Raw genomic sequence first — 15,725 nt, 5'->3', positions numbered from 1 at the left:
ATTGAAAAGGGGCGCCAATCTGTGGTGGTATGTTTGTTACCAAATTAGCAAAATCCTATGGGTTGTTTGAGAGGGGAGCAGCGGATATCCTGACTTTGATGCCAACTCGTGTTTTCAACGTTCTTCTTTATAAGAGGGCAAGGATTGTGGAGGATAACAGAGGGAATAATTTCTCTATTCCCAATGATGATGAAGTGGTACAACCAGAGCAGGTAGGGAGACAGGTGAGGCCACGACCCGAAGTCGTTCACAAGGAGCCCCCGATGATTTCTGTGGAGGATGAGATGCCCATGGATTTGTATAACCGGGCAATGAGGCGGTACCAATATAATATTGGTCGGGGGCTTAACTATCAAAACATGCACACCGATCTCCTCTTTCAACATATGCAAATTTCAAGGCTGGATGGGTATCCCACTTCTTAACCTTACATTACGAGTTGGGATGAGCTATGGGGCGAAATGCAAGGTGGAGCCGGTGGGAGTGGAGCTGGGAGAGAAGATGAAGATTAACTATCCTTTTTCTTAGTTTTTATTAGAAGTGTTTGAAACTATTTTTATTTTTTTGTTTTAATTTGTGGGTTTGGTTTGTTTCTAAAACTTCTAGTTTGATAGGGGTAATGTAGGAATTTTAATTTAGTGTTTGTTTTCTTTTTTATTATGTAGTTGTTGTTTTTGATCTCTGCAGAAGTTAGGTTGAGAATTGAGCGATTATTTAAAGCGTGAGAGGAACCAAGTGAGGGGTCGAGTCTTGACGAGAAAATAGAAGATTTTTGTTGTGGTAAAAAATTACATAAGTATAAATCAACCAAATTGAATGAGAGGCTGTGATGTTCGAATTGTGCAATAGAGAAAGGTAAAGAGAATGACACTATTTTTTACAAGGAAAGCCCTTGATCCTTGCTAGGATCTTCGACACAAAACCTTGGGAGGTGATAATGATCACCTGCCTTGATGATTTTATTAATATAAAATGATGATTACTGAGAGTATTTCAGTAAGAACAAGTGAAAAAGTTCATAGAGTAAGTAGAGTGTGTCGTGTGCGAGATACATGTGTCAATTTATAGTCTAAACTAGCTAACAAGATGTCCGATATTCCCGGGATCCTCTATGACCAGCTTTGTGAACGTTGTTTGACTTGGTATTCCAGGTTTTTATCATAGTTGAGATGACTCTATGTTGAGAATACATCTTCTCTTGACTATTTCTGCACATATGTTAATTAATAATGAAATATAACTGTTATAAATGTTAGTAAATAATAATAACGATAATAGTCGGGATCCTGAGATAGTTGAGGATCCTGAATATCTGATGAGGTTTGAGGATCTTGGCCCTAACAATTGCCCCCAAGTTATTCCTGAAAATATAGGAGTTAATTTCAAGAATATTAAAGGGATAAATTAAATTAAAAAGGTAAAAGGAGAGAGAGAAAAGTAATTTTCAAAATTAACCCTTAACGTTTGGGAAATTTTGAAATCCAACGAGTGGATAACTAGCCATTAATGGTCAAATCAACCTCAAATCTTCAGTATAAATAGAGGTGATCAGTTCCACAATTCTCTACCCGTGATTTCGATAAAGGTAACATCCTCTATACCTCATCTCCTTTCTAGCAAATTTTTGATCATGGGTAAAAAGATGACCTTTTCTCACAAGAAGATCCTACGTCTTCCTGAGGACGATTTCATCGATCAAGGAGTCTTGTCTTATGAGGAGACGTGCTCCTTCGATGATGGTGATAACGAAGCATTGAAGGCTAGTGGTGCCTTCCCTCCCGATGCAGTCTTCAGGCCTTATGACCCTTTGATCCAACCAGACTTCATTTCCTCTTCTTGGGTGTACTTTCCAGAGTATCCCTTCTCTGTTTTAGGCCTTAAATTCCCTTTTTCCAGAGTGGTCTCAGAGTTTTTCGAGACCACGAAACTTTCTTTCGTCCAAATGATGCCTATCATTTGGAGGATCCTGTACTGGGTTGAGTGTCTAAATCAGACACAAGATCTTAGCATGGGTCTGGTTGAATTGGCCCATGTCTATGATCTCTCAACTTCCGGCAATTCTCGCTTCCTGTTCAAGGTCTTGTTTTAAAAACAAAACACAATGATGGTGCTTGGAAGGGGAGATACTTATTTGTCAGGCGTGAATCTATTCCTGGCGGAGATCTCTTACCCAAAGATTAGGTTAAGAAGGGTAGGATTTCAATACTTTTCCTTGTGATCCTGAAATCTTATTCTTATTTTGTTTTTTCTGTTACAGGTTTCAAGCTCGGGGAGCTCGTTGTTGCTGCTGAGAACACAGAGGATAAGATTGTTAATTTTGCTTTCTCTCCCAGAGGCAGATAGATCTCTCAGACTTGATCAATCCAGTCTCCAAGAAGGATCTTCCAACACAGCTTCTATGGCTACATGTATATCTTTCTTTCTTTTTGATTTGAATTGTTGTCTTAGGATCTTCGATCTCATCAGGATCCTTGTTTCTCGTGCAGGTTCCAGGACTGTCTGCTCCAATGCTCGCTTCGCTTTAGCTGACCTTGAGGATGACATGACCATCGGCTTGGTCAGGATTAAGCAGGAGAAGCCCTCTGATCTGCCTCCTTTAAAGAAAGCCCAGCTTAACCTGGTTATGAAGACTCTAGGATCCTGAAAGAGGAAGACTTCTGAGGCCACAGATTCCAACCAAGAGAACCTCAGCATCGAGGATGCTCTTGGGAAGTTGGCCTCATTTTCCCAGGCTGTAAGTTTCCTGTGTATAAGAATTATTTATGTTAGTTTATCATACCTATTTCTTCTTTTCCTGATGTTTGCGTTTCTTTCAAGTCTCCACTTATGTTTCCCAGTTCACCAATGATCTCAGGATCCATGCTGAGAAAGCTGAGTCTGATCTAACAGAGGAGGAGAAAATTTGGAGGACCACCAATGAGGATCGAGGGTGGAGTTGTTGAGCAAGAAGAAGGCTGAGAAGGAGGAGGAGCATTCTGCGGAGCTTGAGGAGGTGATTGTCGATGCGAAGGCAAGTGCTGCGGTGGCTATCCTAGAGGCTAAGATCAAGTTAGTGGAGGATCTTGAGCATTCAGGATCCTGGAATGTAGTAGGATAGCGCGAGGCACTAGCCAAACTAACTGGAAAGCCTGTCACCACTGTTGAGGATCCTGCACCGCAACCAAAAGTGGAGAAGGAGGAGAAGAAGGTCGATGATGACTGAGCTAAGGTCTAGGCCTTTTAGGTGGTTAGGGTAGTGTAGTTTTTTGATGTAACCATTTGACTCCTGTAGGGCTGTAAGCCTTTTATTTTGAATACAATGGTTAATCTTTCCTTTATTTTTCTATTTTTCCTTTACCTGCATAATATGACACTAAGATCTTTGCATAGTTAGGATCCTAAAAACAGTGAATAATTTTCAAGATAAAGTTCTTTTCGCAAATAATAGATAAAATGATTTGATAAGGATTGAATTAGTTAAACAACTAAAAGCAATAACTTAAAATAATAAGAACTGACTTTGTTAAGAAATTTAAGATGTTAAAAGTTTCTTTAAAAGTTTGATGACTGACTTGTAATCCTTAAGAGTTTCAAATAATTTTTATAATAAAACAAGTATAAAATTTTTTGTTAAGAACTAATTTTAGTAAATCTAAGTGCTTTAAAAATTCTTTAAAGATATCAATTTAAAATAGTAAATGACTCTGAAGTGATGAAAGTTTATAAATCAGCAATTGGTTTAGGATCCTGAAAAGTTTAAGATCCTTAATTTTACTTAAAAAATTTCAAAGTTAAGAACAAGGAAAGATGGAGCCTGATTGTCTTCGAGTTTTCCTTAAGCTTCATAAGTCTTCAATCTTAGAATTTACAGAGGATAAATCTCAACTTAGGAAAGAACTTGGGATCACTGTTGACTTCTGATGATAAGATTCTTACTGATGAGGATCCTTACCGATGAGGATCCTTAATGATGAGGATCCTTAATGATGAGGATCCTTAATCATAAGATCACACGGGGGAATTCCCTTCATAGGAAAACCTGTTTGGGTTATAGACTTTGACAAAATTCTTGGGCAACAACATAAGTTCAATTGATAACATGTTAATGTTATATACTGGGGAGGATCCCAACTTGTGACATATTTCATGGGAAAGATCCCTAATTATGATAATATGAAAATGTTATGATTCGTGTGTATTTTCTGGGGAAAGATCCCAACGTGTCATAGAATGAAGATGTTATAAACTTAATGTAATTTCTGGGGTAAGATCCCAATCTTAGATAACATGAAAATGTTATAAACCTTAAGGATCTTAACTTATGGTCAAAGATAAGAGGGTTGCCAAGCCACTGCATCGTGAAATGATCCCCTTATTCGTATCCCATAGTTAGATATCGTGCGTTCAAGAGAGGTGTATAAACCTTAGTTCGTGTGAAAGAGGTAATTAGCTCTTTACACCTTAGAGTGGATTAACTACCCTTAAGCGTAGGAGAGATGATCAATCGCTAGCTTATGTATATGATAGTTTAAATATCATACTGTGACACCAGTCAAATTTTGGTCAAAAATAAATTGATCAATAATCGTAATTGGGATGAACCAAGTGGTAGAGTTTGTAACAAGGTTTCCAAAAACATAAAGAACACTGAACTCCGAGTTATAACGAAGAAGTTATGACCAATCGAAAATCCGCGGTAAAACCGGCAAAACACTATTCAGTGTAAAAAGCGAATTTTCGATAAAAGGGATTTTTAGCCTTAACAATCTAAATGAAACTTGTAGAATATGTTAAACCGAGATCGTTCATAAAAAGAACGTGAAAATCCGACTTCGTATGAGGAAGTTATGATTTTTCGAAGTTTCGGTTTAGCAGTAGACAACTAAAAATTCGATTGATATTTAGCCGACGCAACTTAAACGAGAATCGAAGGTCTCGTTAAAAGTAGCACAACGGTAAAAAGACAGGCGAAAACGGACGTCGGATGAAGAAGTTATGAATTTTTAACAGATTCCCGTCCCGGTCTGTTTAAAATAATAATATTAAAAATAAAGTCAAAATCAGCCTACGAAGTCTAAACGAAAGTCGTAGAGTATGAATTTACCTACGCGTGCATATAAAGAACGTCAAAAACGGAGCTCGTATGCGAAAGTTATGAATTTTGCAAGTTTTTGGCACGAAAATCGAGAAATTGTGGATAACCGAGAAATTTCGCAGGTCACTCTTTGGACACGTCATCAGCACGTGCGAACTGCCACGTGTCACCTTCGGGTTGGACTGCAAATCGCCGTGTCAACATCGGATTGGACCGCAGCCGCGGTCCAGTAGCGAGCCCACACCTTCGCATCGGACACCCCGGAGACACCCCTTCGCATGCGTGCCTTCTCCCTATTGGACCGAAGCTTGACCAATCAGAAGCCGCCAGATCCGAACCCTCGCACGTGCCTTCGCTGCTGATGACGCGTGTGCTGCTGACTCGCCTTCGCAGGAGCCACCTGTCTGAGCCTCGCCACCTGTCCTCCCTTCGGCCGAACCCTCGCACCCCTATATAAAGGATGCGAGCCTTCTCGGATTTGAAGGATTTTTCACCCTAAATTTCTCCATTTTACACCCTTTCACCCCCCTCGACTTTCTCACGACCCCCGAAGGCCCCGGTATCGCGTCTAAAGCCCGAAGCAAGCCCCGGAGCCCCGGAATTCTCGAGAATTCATCCTCTCTCCTATCGAAACTCTGCCCGATTGGAGCCGGTTTTTCGTCAAACAAACTCTTTTCCGGGAAACGAAACGCTGCCCGAATCACCGCTTACCAAAGTGAGTTCATACCCCCGTATTTTCATAATTTCTACTGTTTTAAGGGGGGGAATACAAGCATAACACAAGAACTTTGTGTTATAAAATCATGATTCAAATCATGATAAAATAACATTAAATTATCTAAAAATACTCAACACATCAAACTCTTTTATAATCTTATATTTTTCCCCAAAATTCATATTTGTATATATATATATATATATATATATATATATATATATATATATATATATATATATATATATATATATATATATATATATATATATATATATATATAAGATTTAAAACGCTTAGGACTGATAACTCATTCTGGGTCCTTTTCCTTGTTTGGATGTGGGCTTAAAGTATCGGTTACTTGTCCGAGTGTCGTTTAAATTTTACTTATATATAAAATTGTATATGTATATAAATATAATAGTTATTTCATCAGTTTAACTACCTTTGTAACATGCTGAGCAAGGGATTACATGCAAACATGGTTAAATACACAATCAGGGAGTACATATAAATTATAATAGGTATAATTTATACATAGAACAATAATTCATGATACAAGTATACTAGAATACACAAGAAACTACGGTTTTGATACAGAACAAATCAAGGTTTACACTTATCAAATACATGTTTGGAAATACTAATGCAAGGACATACTGTCAATCATTATTTCAAAATGATTGGGTTTTGATTCAAAGAATATACTGTCAATCATTATTTCAGAATGATTGAGTTTTCAAACTAATATACATGTAACGTTTATATGCTTTTTATGAGACACTAGATTCAGGTTGTTTAATTCATTTTAGACAACATAGAAAAGTCCTGACATTATAACCAGAATCTCCAGCCGGGGATCGAAACAAGTGTGTGTAGATCTATATCGGGATTGACAACCCCGCACTCAGGCTGCTAGCTACAGTTAGATGAGTGGCAATTGTTATCACCAGTTTAAACGCCCACAAAGCGTTTGTTTCAGGCCATCCGTCATAGTATGGTTATAATAAAAACTACTCATTAAAAAGGTATTAACAATACGTTAGTGTATAAACAAATAAACGAAAGTACACCTTCAAAGTACCAGTTTATAGAATACAAAAATACAATGGTTTAATACAGTTTTCATTAACACCTGGTGGAGCCAAGCACACTCTCAGTTTCAAGTTTTCATAAAGGAATACAAATACAAAACAGTAATACAAAGAGAACGGTTTATGGGATTAAACCACTTATCCAATGGAACTTAGTCACTCAATCTCGGTAAACTAGTATAACATAAAAGACCTTTAGTGGTTAATTCTATAATTCCTTAGTTGATACATCATAGTTATACATAAATGATGTCCGATTGACAGTAAAGTGTGTGACTTCCGCCTTACTTCCTGTTCCTTGTTTGGTTGTGGGCTTAGGGCAGATACACCCAGTTGACTGTCAGTTCGATATTATGTTATGTATAATCAGTACAAATTAAGTAATTACAGAGGGAAACCATTGAGGTTACCAGTTAATCACCTCAGGAGATATAGGATTTCCTGGAGAAACCAGTGAACTTATTCAAAGAACTTAGGGTATACTTAACAAAACTAAAATACTTATGAACTCACCAGCTTAAATGTTGATCTACTCTTTCCAAATAACTTGTATTCTCAGGAATCCAGTAGACAGGCACACTCCCGAAGCTTTTGAGAAGACTACCTAGTACCGTACCGCGACTCTTGTCTTCTCCTGTACCTACTTCAGTGTTTGAATATGTAATGTTTAAACGCTTATGTAAAACTTATACTTATTAATGCAATGGTTGTTTGTACTTTGATTACTATATTGCATGTGTTGTGATACTTACCTAAAGTCCTCCGCCCCCGAACGTTTCCGCCGTTCTGGTTTGGGGGTGCAACACATACCGTTCATATAATGGAATTGTCCAAGTGTTAAGATGTTGAGATCTTTGTGTGTCAAGATTCTTATGTTTCAGGATCTTCAACCTTGATGATCCTTATGTTTCAGGATCATTGCTTATGGAGATCCTTAGCTGTATGTTGTTCTACATAGCAAACGTTAGCTAGGGGTGGGCGTTAGTCTAGCTAATGCCCCTCCGATGCTAAAGTTAGTAATGTATTCGAGGAGAAAATAAGTACTGATGAAAAGTTTAAGGTAAAGAACATGTGCACCTCGGTTTTGTTGAAGATCAACTGATCTTATTTACATATAGTATGCTTTGAAATGTATAGCATTCCAGGATCTTGGCAAAACGTCTCCTTTGAGTGTTGCTAGCCAATATGCTCCTTTTCCTGCTTCAGCATCTATGAGATATGGTCCTTCCCACTTAGGAGCTAGTTTACCCGCACTAGGATCCTTGATGTTTTGGAATGTTTTCCTTAATACCAATTCTCCTATTTGGAATTTTCTGAATTTTATGTTCTTTTTGTAAGCCTTGGTGATCCTTTGTTGATGAGCAGCAATGCGTATATTGGCAAGATCTCTGAGTTCGTCAACAGTGTCAAGATCCTGGGCTAGGATCCTGTCATTGTTTTCTTGATTTTGGAGCAAATATCTTGCTGTCGGGATCACTACTTCGGTAGGGATCATTGCCTCTATCCCAAACACCAAGGAGTGGGGGGTCTGACATGTGGCTACTTTGGAAGTAGTCCTATCTGCCCATAGGACGAAAGAAAGCTCTTCTGCCCATCTTCCTTTCTTTTCATCTATCCTTTTCTTCAAGTTGTTTACTATGATCTTATTGCTAGATTCTGCTTGACCATTAGCTTGGGGATGAACATGAGTGGACATTATCATTTTGATTCCCCAACTCGTGAAAAAGTCTCCTGTCCTCTTGCTGATGAATTGGGATCCATTGTCGCATATGATTTCAGCAGGGATCCCGAACCTGGTCAAGATATTATGTTTAATAAATGAGACTACCTCTTTGTCTCTAACCTGAACGAAGGCTTCAACTTCGATCCACTTCGAGAAGTAATCAATCATCACCAACATGAAGACTTTTCCTCATGGAGCTATTGGTAATTTTCCTACTATATCCATTCCCCTTTTCATGAATGGCCATGGAGAGATAATAGGATGTAGAGGTTCCGCCGGTTGATGTAGGATGTTGCTATGTCTTTGGCAAACATCACACTTTTGAGCATGTAGAAAAGAATCTCTCTTCATGGTTGGCCAGTAGTATCCTGTTCTCAATACCTTGGAGCATAAGGATCTGCCCCAATGTGATTGCCACAGTCTCCTTCATGTATGTCCTTCAAGACTTCTGCAACTTCTATATCTTCCAAGAATCTGAGGTATGGACCTGTCATAGACTTTTTTATAGAGTTTACCTTGGATTATTATGAATCTTGAGACTCTTGTTCTGATTTCTCTTTCAATTTTTTCTTCTGTTGGGATCGTGCCATTTTGGAGATACTCCATAATGGGTTGGATCCATGATCGTGGACTTATTCGAGGATCATGTTCGTCGGGGTCCCATTGAGGAGAGATCTGAGGGTCAGGATCTCTGATGGCTACTACACTTATTGGTTGTTCAGGATAATCGGGTTTGTTGGAAAGGGCTTCTATAGCTGGAGTTATTATGTGGGTTATATGGATCTTCATTTCTGGTGGGATCCTTAGGGAGGATCCTAAGTTGGCTAAGGCGCATGCTTCTGTGTTTTCTTCTCTGGGAACTTGGGTTAGGCTAAAGTTTTCAAAATCAGAGGCTAATTTTTTTAGGATCTCGAGGTATAATGCTAATCTTTCACCTTTCACTACATAAGATCCATTGAAGTGATTAGTTAATAATAAAGAATCAACAAATACATGAAGATCCTTGATTTGAAGATCCTTATCCACTTGTAGTCCCATGATGAGTGCTTCGTATTCCGCTTCGTTGTTGGTTGCGTTGAATTCACAACTAACTGCCAGGGGTAAGATGTCCCCCTGTGGCGATTTTAGTATGATCCCTAGCCCGGTTCCCTTTTGGTTTGAAGCTCCATCCGTGAATAGTGTTCATTTTCCCAAGTGTTCATCTTCTAGGAACTGTTTAGCTTCAATGTCTACTTCATTTTGTAGTTCATCACTAAAGTCAGCCACAAAGTCTGCTAATGCTTGTGACTTTATGGCGGATCTTGGCTCATATTTGATGTCAAACGTGCTTAACTTCACTGACCATTTTGCCATCCTTCCTGACATCTCTGGTTTTCTCATCACATTCTTAATAGGATAATTAGTTTTCACATGTATAATATGTGTCTCGAAATAATGTCTTAACTTAGTAGAAGCAGTTACTAATGCAAGAATTAATTTTTCGAGATGAGAATACCTGGTCTTAGGATCCAGAAGACTTTTACTTACATAGTAGATAGGATGTTGGTCTCTGTTAATATCCTTGGCTAGGACAACACTTACTGCACTTGAGGATACCGAGAGGTAGGTGAGAAGTGGTTCTCCATCTATAGGCTTCACCTGTAGTGGCGCGAAACTTAGGTATCTTTTGAGTTCCTGAAAAGCTTCTTCATGTTCTTCGGTCCATTAAAACCTCTTGTTCTTCTTCAGGATATCATAGAAGGGCTTACACCTTTCTGAGGATCTTGAAATAAACCTGTTGAGTGCTGCTACTCTTCCGGTTAGCCTTTGGATGTCTTTTGTTGAAGATGGATATTTTAGCTTGATGATTGCTTTGATCTGCGCCGGGCTTGCTTCTATTCCTCTCTTGGTTACTATATACCCAAGGAACTTGCCCGAATTCATCCCAAAGTGGCATTTAGACGGATTCAACTTCATGTTGTATTCATCTAGAATGTCGAAGGCTTCTTTGAGATCCCTGAGATGATCTTCAGTTTTCATGGACTTCACCACCTTGTCGTCAATATAGACCTCCATGGTGTCCCCAGCTTGTCTTTAAACATCCGGTTCACCAGTATTTTGATATGTTGCACCTGCATTTTTAAGACCAAAAGGCATTGCAGTGTAACAATATATACCTGTTGGTGTTATAAATGTTGTATCTTCTTGATCGGATGGTTCCATCTGGTCTTAGGATCCAGAAGACTTTTACTTACATAGTAGAATTAATTTTTCGAGATGAGAATACCTGGTCTTAGGATCCAGAAGACTTTTACTTACATAGTAGATAGGATGTTGGTCTCTGTTAATATCCTTGGCTAGGACAACACTTACCGCACTTGAGGATACCGAGAGGTAGATGAGAAGTGGTTCTCCATCTATAGGCTTCACCTGTAGTGGCGCAAAACTTAGGTATCTTTTGAGTTCCTGAAAAGCTTCTTCATGTTCTTCGGTCCATTAAAACTTCTTGTTCTTCTTCAAGATATCATAGAAGGGCTTACACCTTTCTGAGGATCTTGAAATAAACCTGTTGAGTGCTGCTACTCTTCCGGTTAGCCTTTGGATGTCTTTTGTTGAAGATGGATATTTTAGCTTGATGATTGCTTTGATCTGCTCCGGGCTTGCTTCTATTCCTCTCTTGGTTACTATATACCCAAGGAACTTGCCCGAATTCATCCCAAAGTGGCATTTAGACGGATTCAACTTCATGTTGTATTCATCTAGAATGTCGAAGGCTTCTTTGAGATCCCTGAGATGATCTTCAGTTTTCATGGACTTCACCACCTTGTCGTCAATATAGACCTCCATGGTGTCCCCAGCTTGTCTTTAAACATCCGGTTCACCAGTATTTGATATGTTACACCTGCATTTTTAAGACCAAAAGGCATTGCAGTGTAACAATATATACCTGTTGGTGTTATAAATGCTGTATCTTCTTGATCGGATGGTTCCATCTGGATTTGTTGGAATCCTGCTGAAGCATCCATGAAGGTTAAGAGTTTGTGGCCAACCGTTGCATCTATCATGGAGTCAATGTGTGGTAGAGGAAAAGGATCCTTAGGAAAATCCTTGTTAAGATCCGTGTAGTCTACACATACTCTTCACTTGGCGTACGTCTTCTGTACGACAACTACATTAGCTAGCCATCTCGGGAACTTCACTTCCTTGATCATCCTTGTCTTGAGGAGCTTTTCCACTTCTTCTTGGATGATCTGATTCCTTTCGAGTGGAAACTTCCTTCTCTTTTGATGTATCGGTCTGAAAGAAGGATCAATATTAAGTCTGTGAGTGATAATACTCTTGTCTATACCTGTCATATCTTCGTGTTTCCATGCGAACATATTGCTTCTGGTTCGAAGGAAGTTTAACAGGTCTTGCTCAATTTGCTCGGGTATTGAGGATCCTATGAGGACTTTGGCTTCAGGATCCTTGCTGCTCAGGGGCACTTCCTTCACGTTTTTCTCCTTCATTTCTAGAACATGCCATTCCCCCTGCCTTAATTGTTATGTTTGCTGTGGTTTCATCGTAGGCTTCATAGAGGTTTTATAACATTCCTTTGACTCTTTTTGATCTCCTATGATCTTCACTATTCCCCACAGATTAGGCATCTTTACACACTGATGATATGTTGATGGAATCGCTTTCATCTTGTGGATCTACGGTCTACCTAATATCACATTATAAGAAGATAAGGTGTCTATAACACATAAATTTTGTATAGAGTTTACCCCCTCTATGTATATTGGTAGCTTTATCTTCGCGATGGTGTGTTTTGTTTCTCCGCTAAATCCTATGAGGACCGAGGATCTTTTGATTATCTCCGATTCCGAGATGTTCATCCTCTTCAGTGCGTCCAAGAGTATGATGTTGACTGAGGATCCTCTGTCAACAAGGATCCTTCTGAAGAAGTGTTTGGCAATGTACAGTGTTATCACGAGTCCGTCATGGTGAGGATCCTGGATCTCTTCCTTATCCTTCTCGTCAAACGTGATTTCCTTTTCATTGCTAACCGAGGTATTCTTCCGTGGTCTATCCTCCTTTTCTGTTTTAGAGACCTTGGCGTGTCTTTTAGCCTGAGAATATGAAGTACCACAAATGTTAGATCCGTCTGAGATAACGTTAATTATCTTGGCGTTTGGGGGTGGAGATCCTAGTTTCTCCGGGATCTTGTGACCATCCTGGTTGTTCTCCTTGGAATTTTCTTTCTTTCTTATGAGGATCTCTTTAAGATGCCCTTTGCTAAGGAGGTAGCTGATCTCCTTTCTTAGGGCTATGCAACCCTCCATCATGTGACCGGAATCTTCGTGGTAAGCACATAATTTTGACTGTCTTTCCAACTGGTAGACTTGTTATCCTTCTTTGGCCACCTTGCATTTGTCTCCAAGATCCTGCATAGCATAGATTAAACCTGAAATATCCACAAAAAACAATAGTCAGTGATCTTAGGAGGTTCCTCTTCCTCTCCTTCATCTTCGAGGGCATTAACCCTGTGATGATCTGGTTTGGAATAGGGCTTCGATTTGTAGGATCTTGGAGTCGAGGATTCGGCCTTCCTATTGGGATTCTCATATTGACTTGAAGAGTTGCTCTTCTTCTGGACTTCTTTATCCTCTTCAAGCCTTTTGAACCTCAATGCTCGGCACCTAACTTCGTCCAATCTCTTGCATAGAGTCATCACGAGATCTTCATAGATGGGTGAATCCTTCCTTAGACCCATCTTGAAGGCCTCCACACCAGTCGCCATCTCAATGTTGGGGATGCTTAGAGCTTCCCGACTAGACCTATTAACAAAATCCCTAAGTCATTCCTTAGGATCCTGAACCACCAGATAGAGATCACTACTGATCTTCTCGAAGGTTATGCTACAGGAAAACTAGTTATTGAAAATATTGACTAAATGTGCAAATGAAGTAATATAATAGGGAGGAACGTTTAACAGCCTTTGAAGAGCTGATCCCTTGAGGGTTGAACCTAAGCCTTTGCATAAGCATGCTTCTTTCAAGTACACTGGGATGAGAATGATCTCTATCCTTTTTCGGTATTGTGCTACGTGCTCTTTAGGATCCGTAGTTCCATCGTAAGGCTTCATGCTAGGAGTCTGGAAGCGCTTAGGAACTTCAGTATCGGCTATCGCAGGAGCAAATCTCGAGATCCTGTGACTTGTTGGAGATGCTTTTGGTATGGGTTGAACTACCCCGGGTACGCTTGAGATCATCTTTCTCAACCGCTGAAGTTCCCTAGCCATGTTTAGACTTATTCCTGCATCAACATTCATAGAGTTAGTATTGATAGTATTGCTGTTTAAGAAGTTACTAGAATCAATGTTTATAGGAGTACTAAAAGGCTCATCAAGATCATTGATCATAGATGCTCTATTGTTCATAGTCATCCCCCAGGGTGATGTAGCAGTAGCAGGAGGTGTGTTCCCCTGTATTTCCTGAGGATCATGCATTGTCGAAGTTCAGGATCCTTGGTTGTACAACTTTGGGTAACTTTTCCTGGGATCTCTGAAATTCCGCCTTAATCCTCTCCACTTCTCTAAGTAGTGTTCTATTGTCATCTTGCTGCTGAGTGATATGTTGCGTCATTTTCCTCATCATAGCGAAGAGTTCAGTAGTAGTGACCGGAGCAGTCGGATCCCGGAGTCCTGAAGATCCCAAACTTCCTTAGTTAGTGACCGGAGGGGTGTTTCTCTTGGAAGTATCAGGCGCTTTCCTCTGACCAGGGGCCCACTCGGAGGAGGTGGTAGGTTTTTGGTTGGAATGGAAGGAGCGGAGGATGAAGAAAGGATCGGTTGTGTAGACATGATCCTTCGAGGATTTTAAACACCACGGCCCCACGGTGGGCGCCAAATTATTTTGGTGAAAAATTACACAAGTATAAATCAACCAAATTGAATGAGAGGCTGTGATGTTCGAATTGTGCAATAGAGAAAGGTAAAGAGAATGACACGATTGTTTACAAGGAAAGCCCTTGATCCTTACTAGGATCTCCAACACAAAACCTTGGGAGGTGATAATGATCACCTGCCTTGATGATTTTATTAATATAAAATGATGATTACAGAGAGTGATTCAGTAAGAACAAGTGAAAAAGTTCATAGAGTAAGCTCAGAGTAAGTAGAGTGTGTCGTGTGCGAGATACATGTAACATTTATAGTCTAAACTAGCTAACAAGATGTCCAACATTCCCGGGATCCTCTATGACCAGCTTTGTGAACGTTGTTTGACTTGGTATTCCGGGTTTTTATCATAGTTGTGACGACTCTCGGTTAAGAATAAGTATTCTCTTGACTATTTATGCACATGTGTTAATTAAGAACGAAATATAACCGTTATAAATGTTAGTAAATAATAATAACGGTAATAGTCGGGATCCTAAGATAGTTGAGGATCCTGAATATCTGATGAGGTTTGAGAATCCTGAATGCTTTGAGGATCCTGGCCCAAAGAATTTTGAGCAAAATTTTTGAGCTCGGTGATTATAATTGCAAAAAGGGGACCATGTTACAGAAGACAAACAAAGGTATATTGCATTAATACCCTTTGTGAACCAAAGAATCGTCATTGGAGCAGAAAGAATAAAATCACGAACTGACAGCCAAACACGCCATGGTCATAACTCAAAACGACGTGTTCCAGTGAAAAAATGCGATTTATGTCTGAGCATAAATTCAACACGACATGTTTCCCTTACCAACTCGGCGTGTTTCAGCTTCAGTCAACTTTTTCAAGTCATTGATTTGCACCTACTCAAGGCAGGCATTATCCACATTCTTTGAGTCCATTCCGAGGCGTTCCAATATGCTTTTTCCAGATATTTACGAGATGTCACCGAAACGAGACATATGACAACCAAGGCATGGATGAGTTGTTCCCATGCCAAAGTCAGTTGAAGAAGGAGAAAAAAAAGAAGAAAATTAATCTCGCCACTTCTATCCCATGGGAGTCCGTTCCTTTTCTCCTTTTTTACTTGTTCTTTATTATACATAGCATGCAATGGGGACATTCCACAAAATAAGTGTGGGGTAGGGGGTTGGTTACATTAGTTACATTAGAATCCAGGTATAATTTTGAAAAAAAATTGCATAAAAAAATTGCT

The sequence above is a fragment of the Lactuca virosa genome, chromosome 8 (assembly GCF_052849685.1).
Source record: "Lactuca virosa cultivar CGN04683 chromosome 8, Lactuca_virosa_CGN04683_v6, whole genome shotgun sequence".
Classification (NCBI taxonomy): Eukaryota; Viridiplantae; Streptophyta; class Magnoliopsida; order Asterales; family Asteraceae; genus Lactuca; species Lactuca virosa.
The sequence above is the reverse complement of the archived record's forward strand: the minus strand, read 5'-3'. Positions refer to the sequence as shown.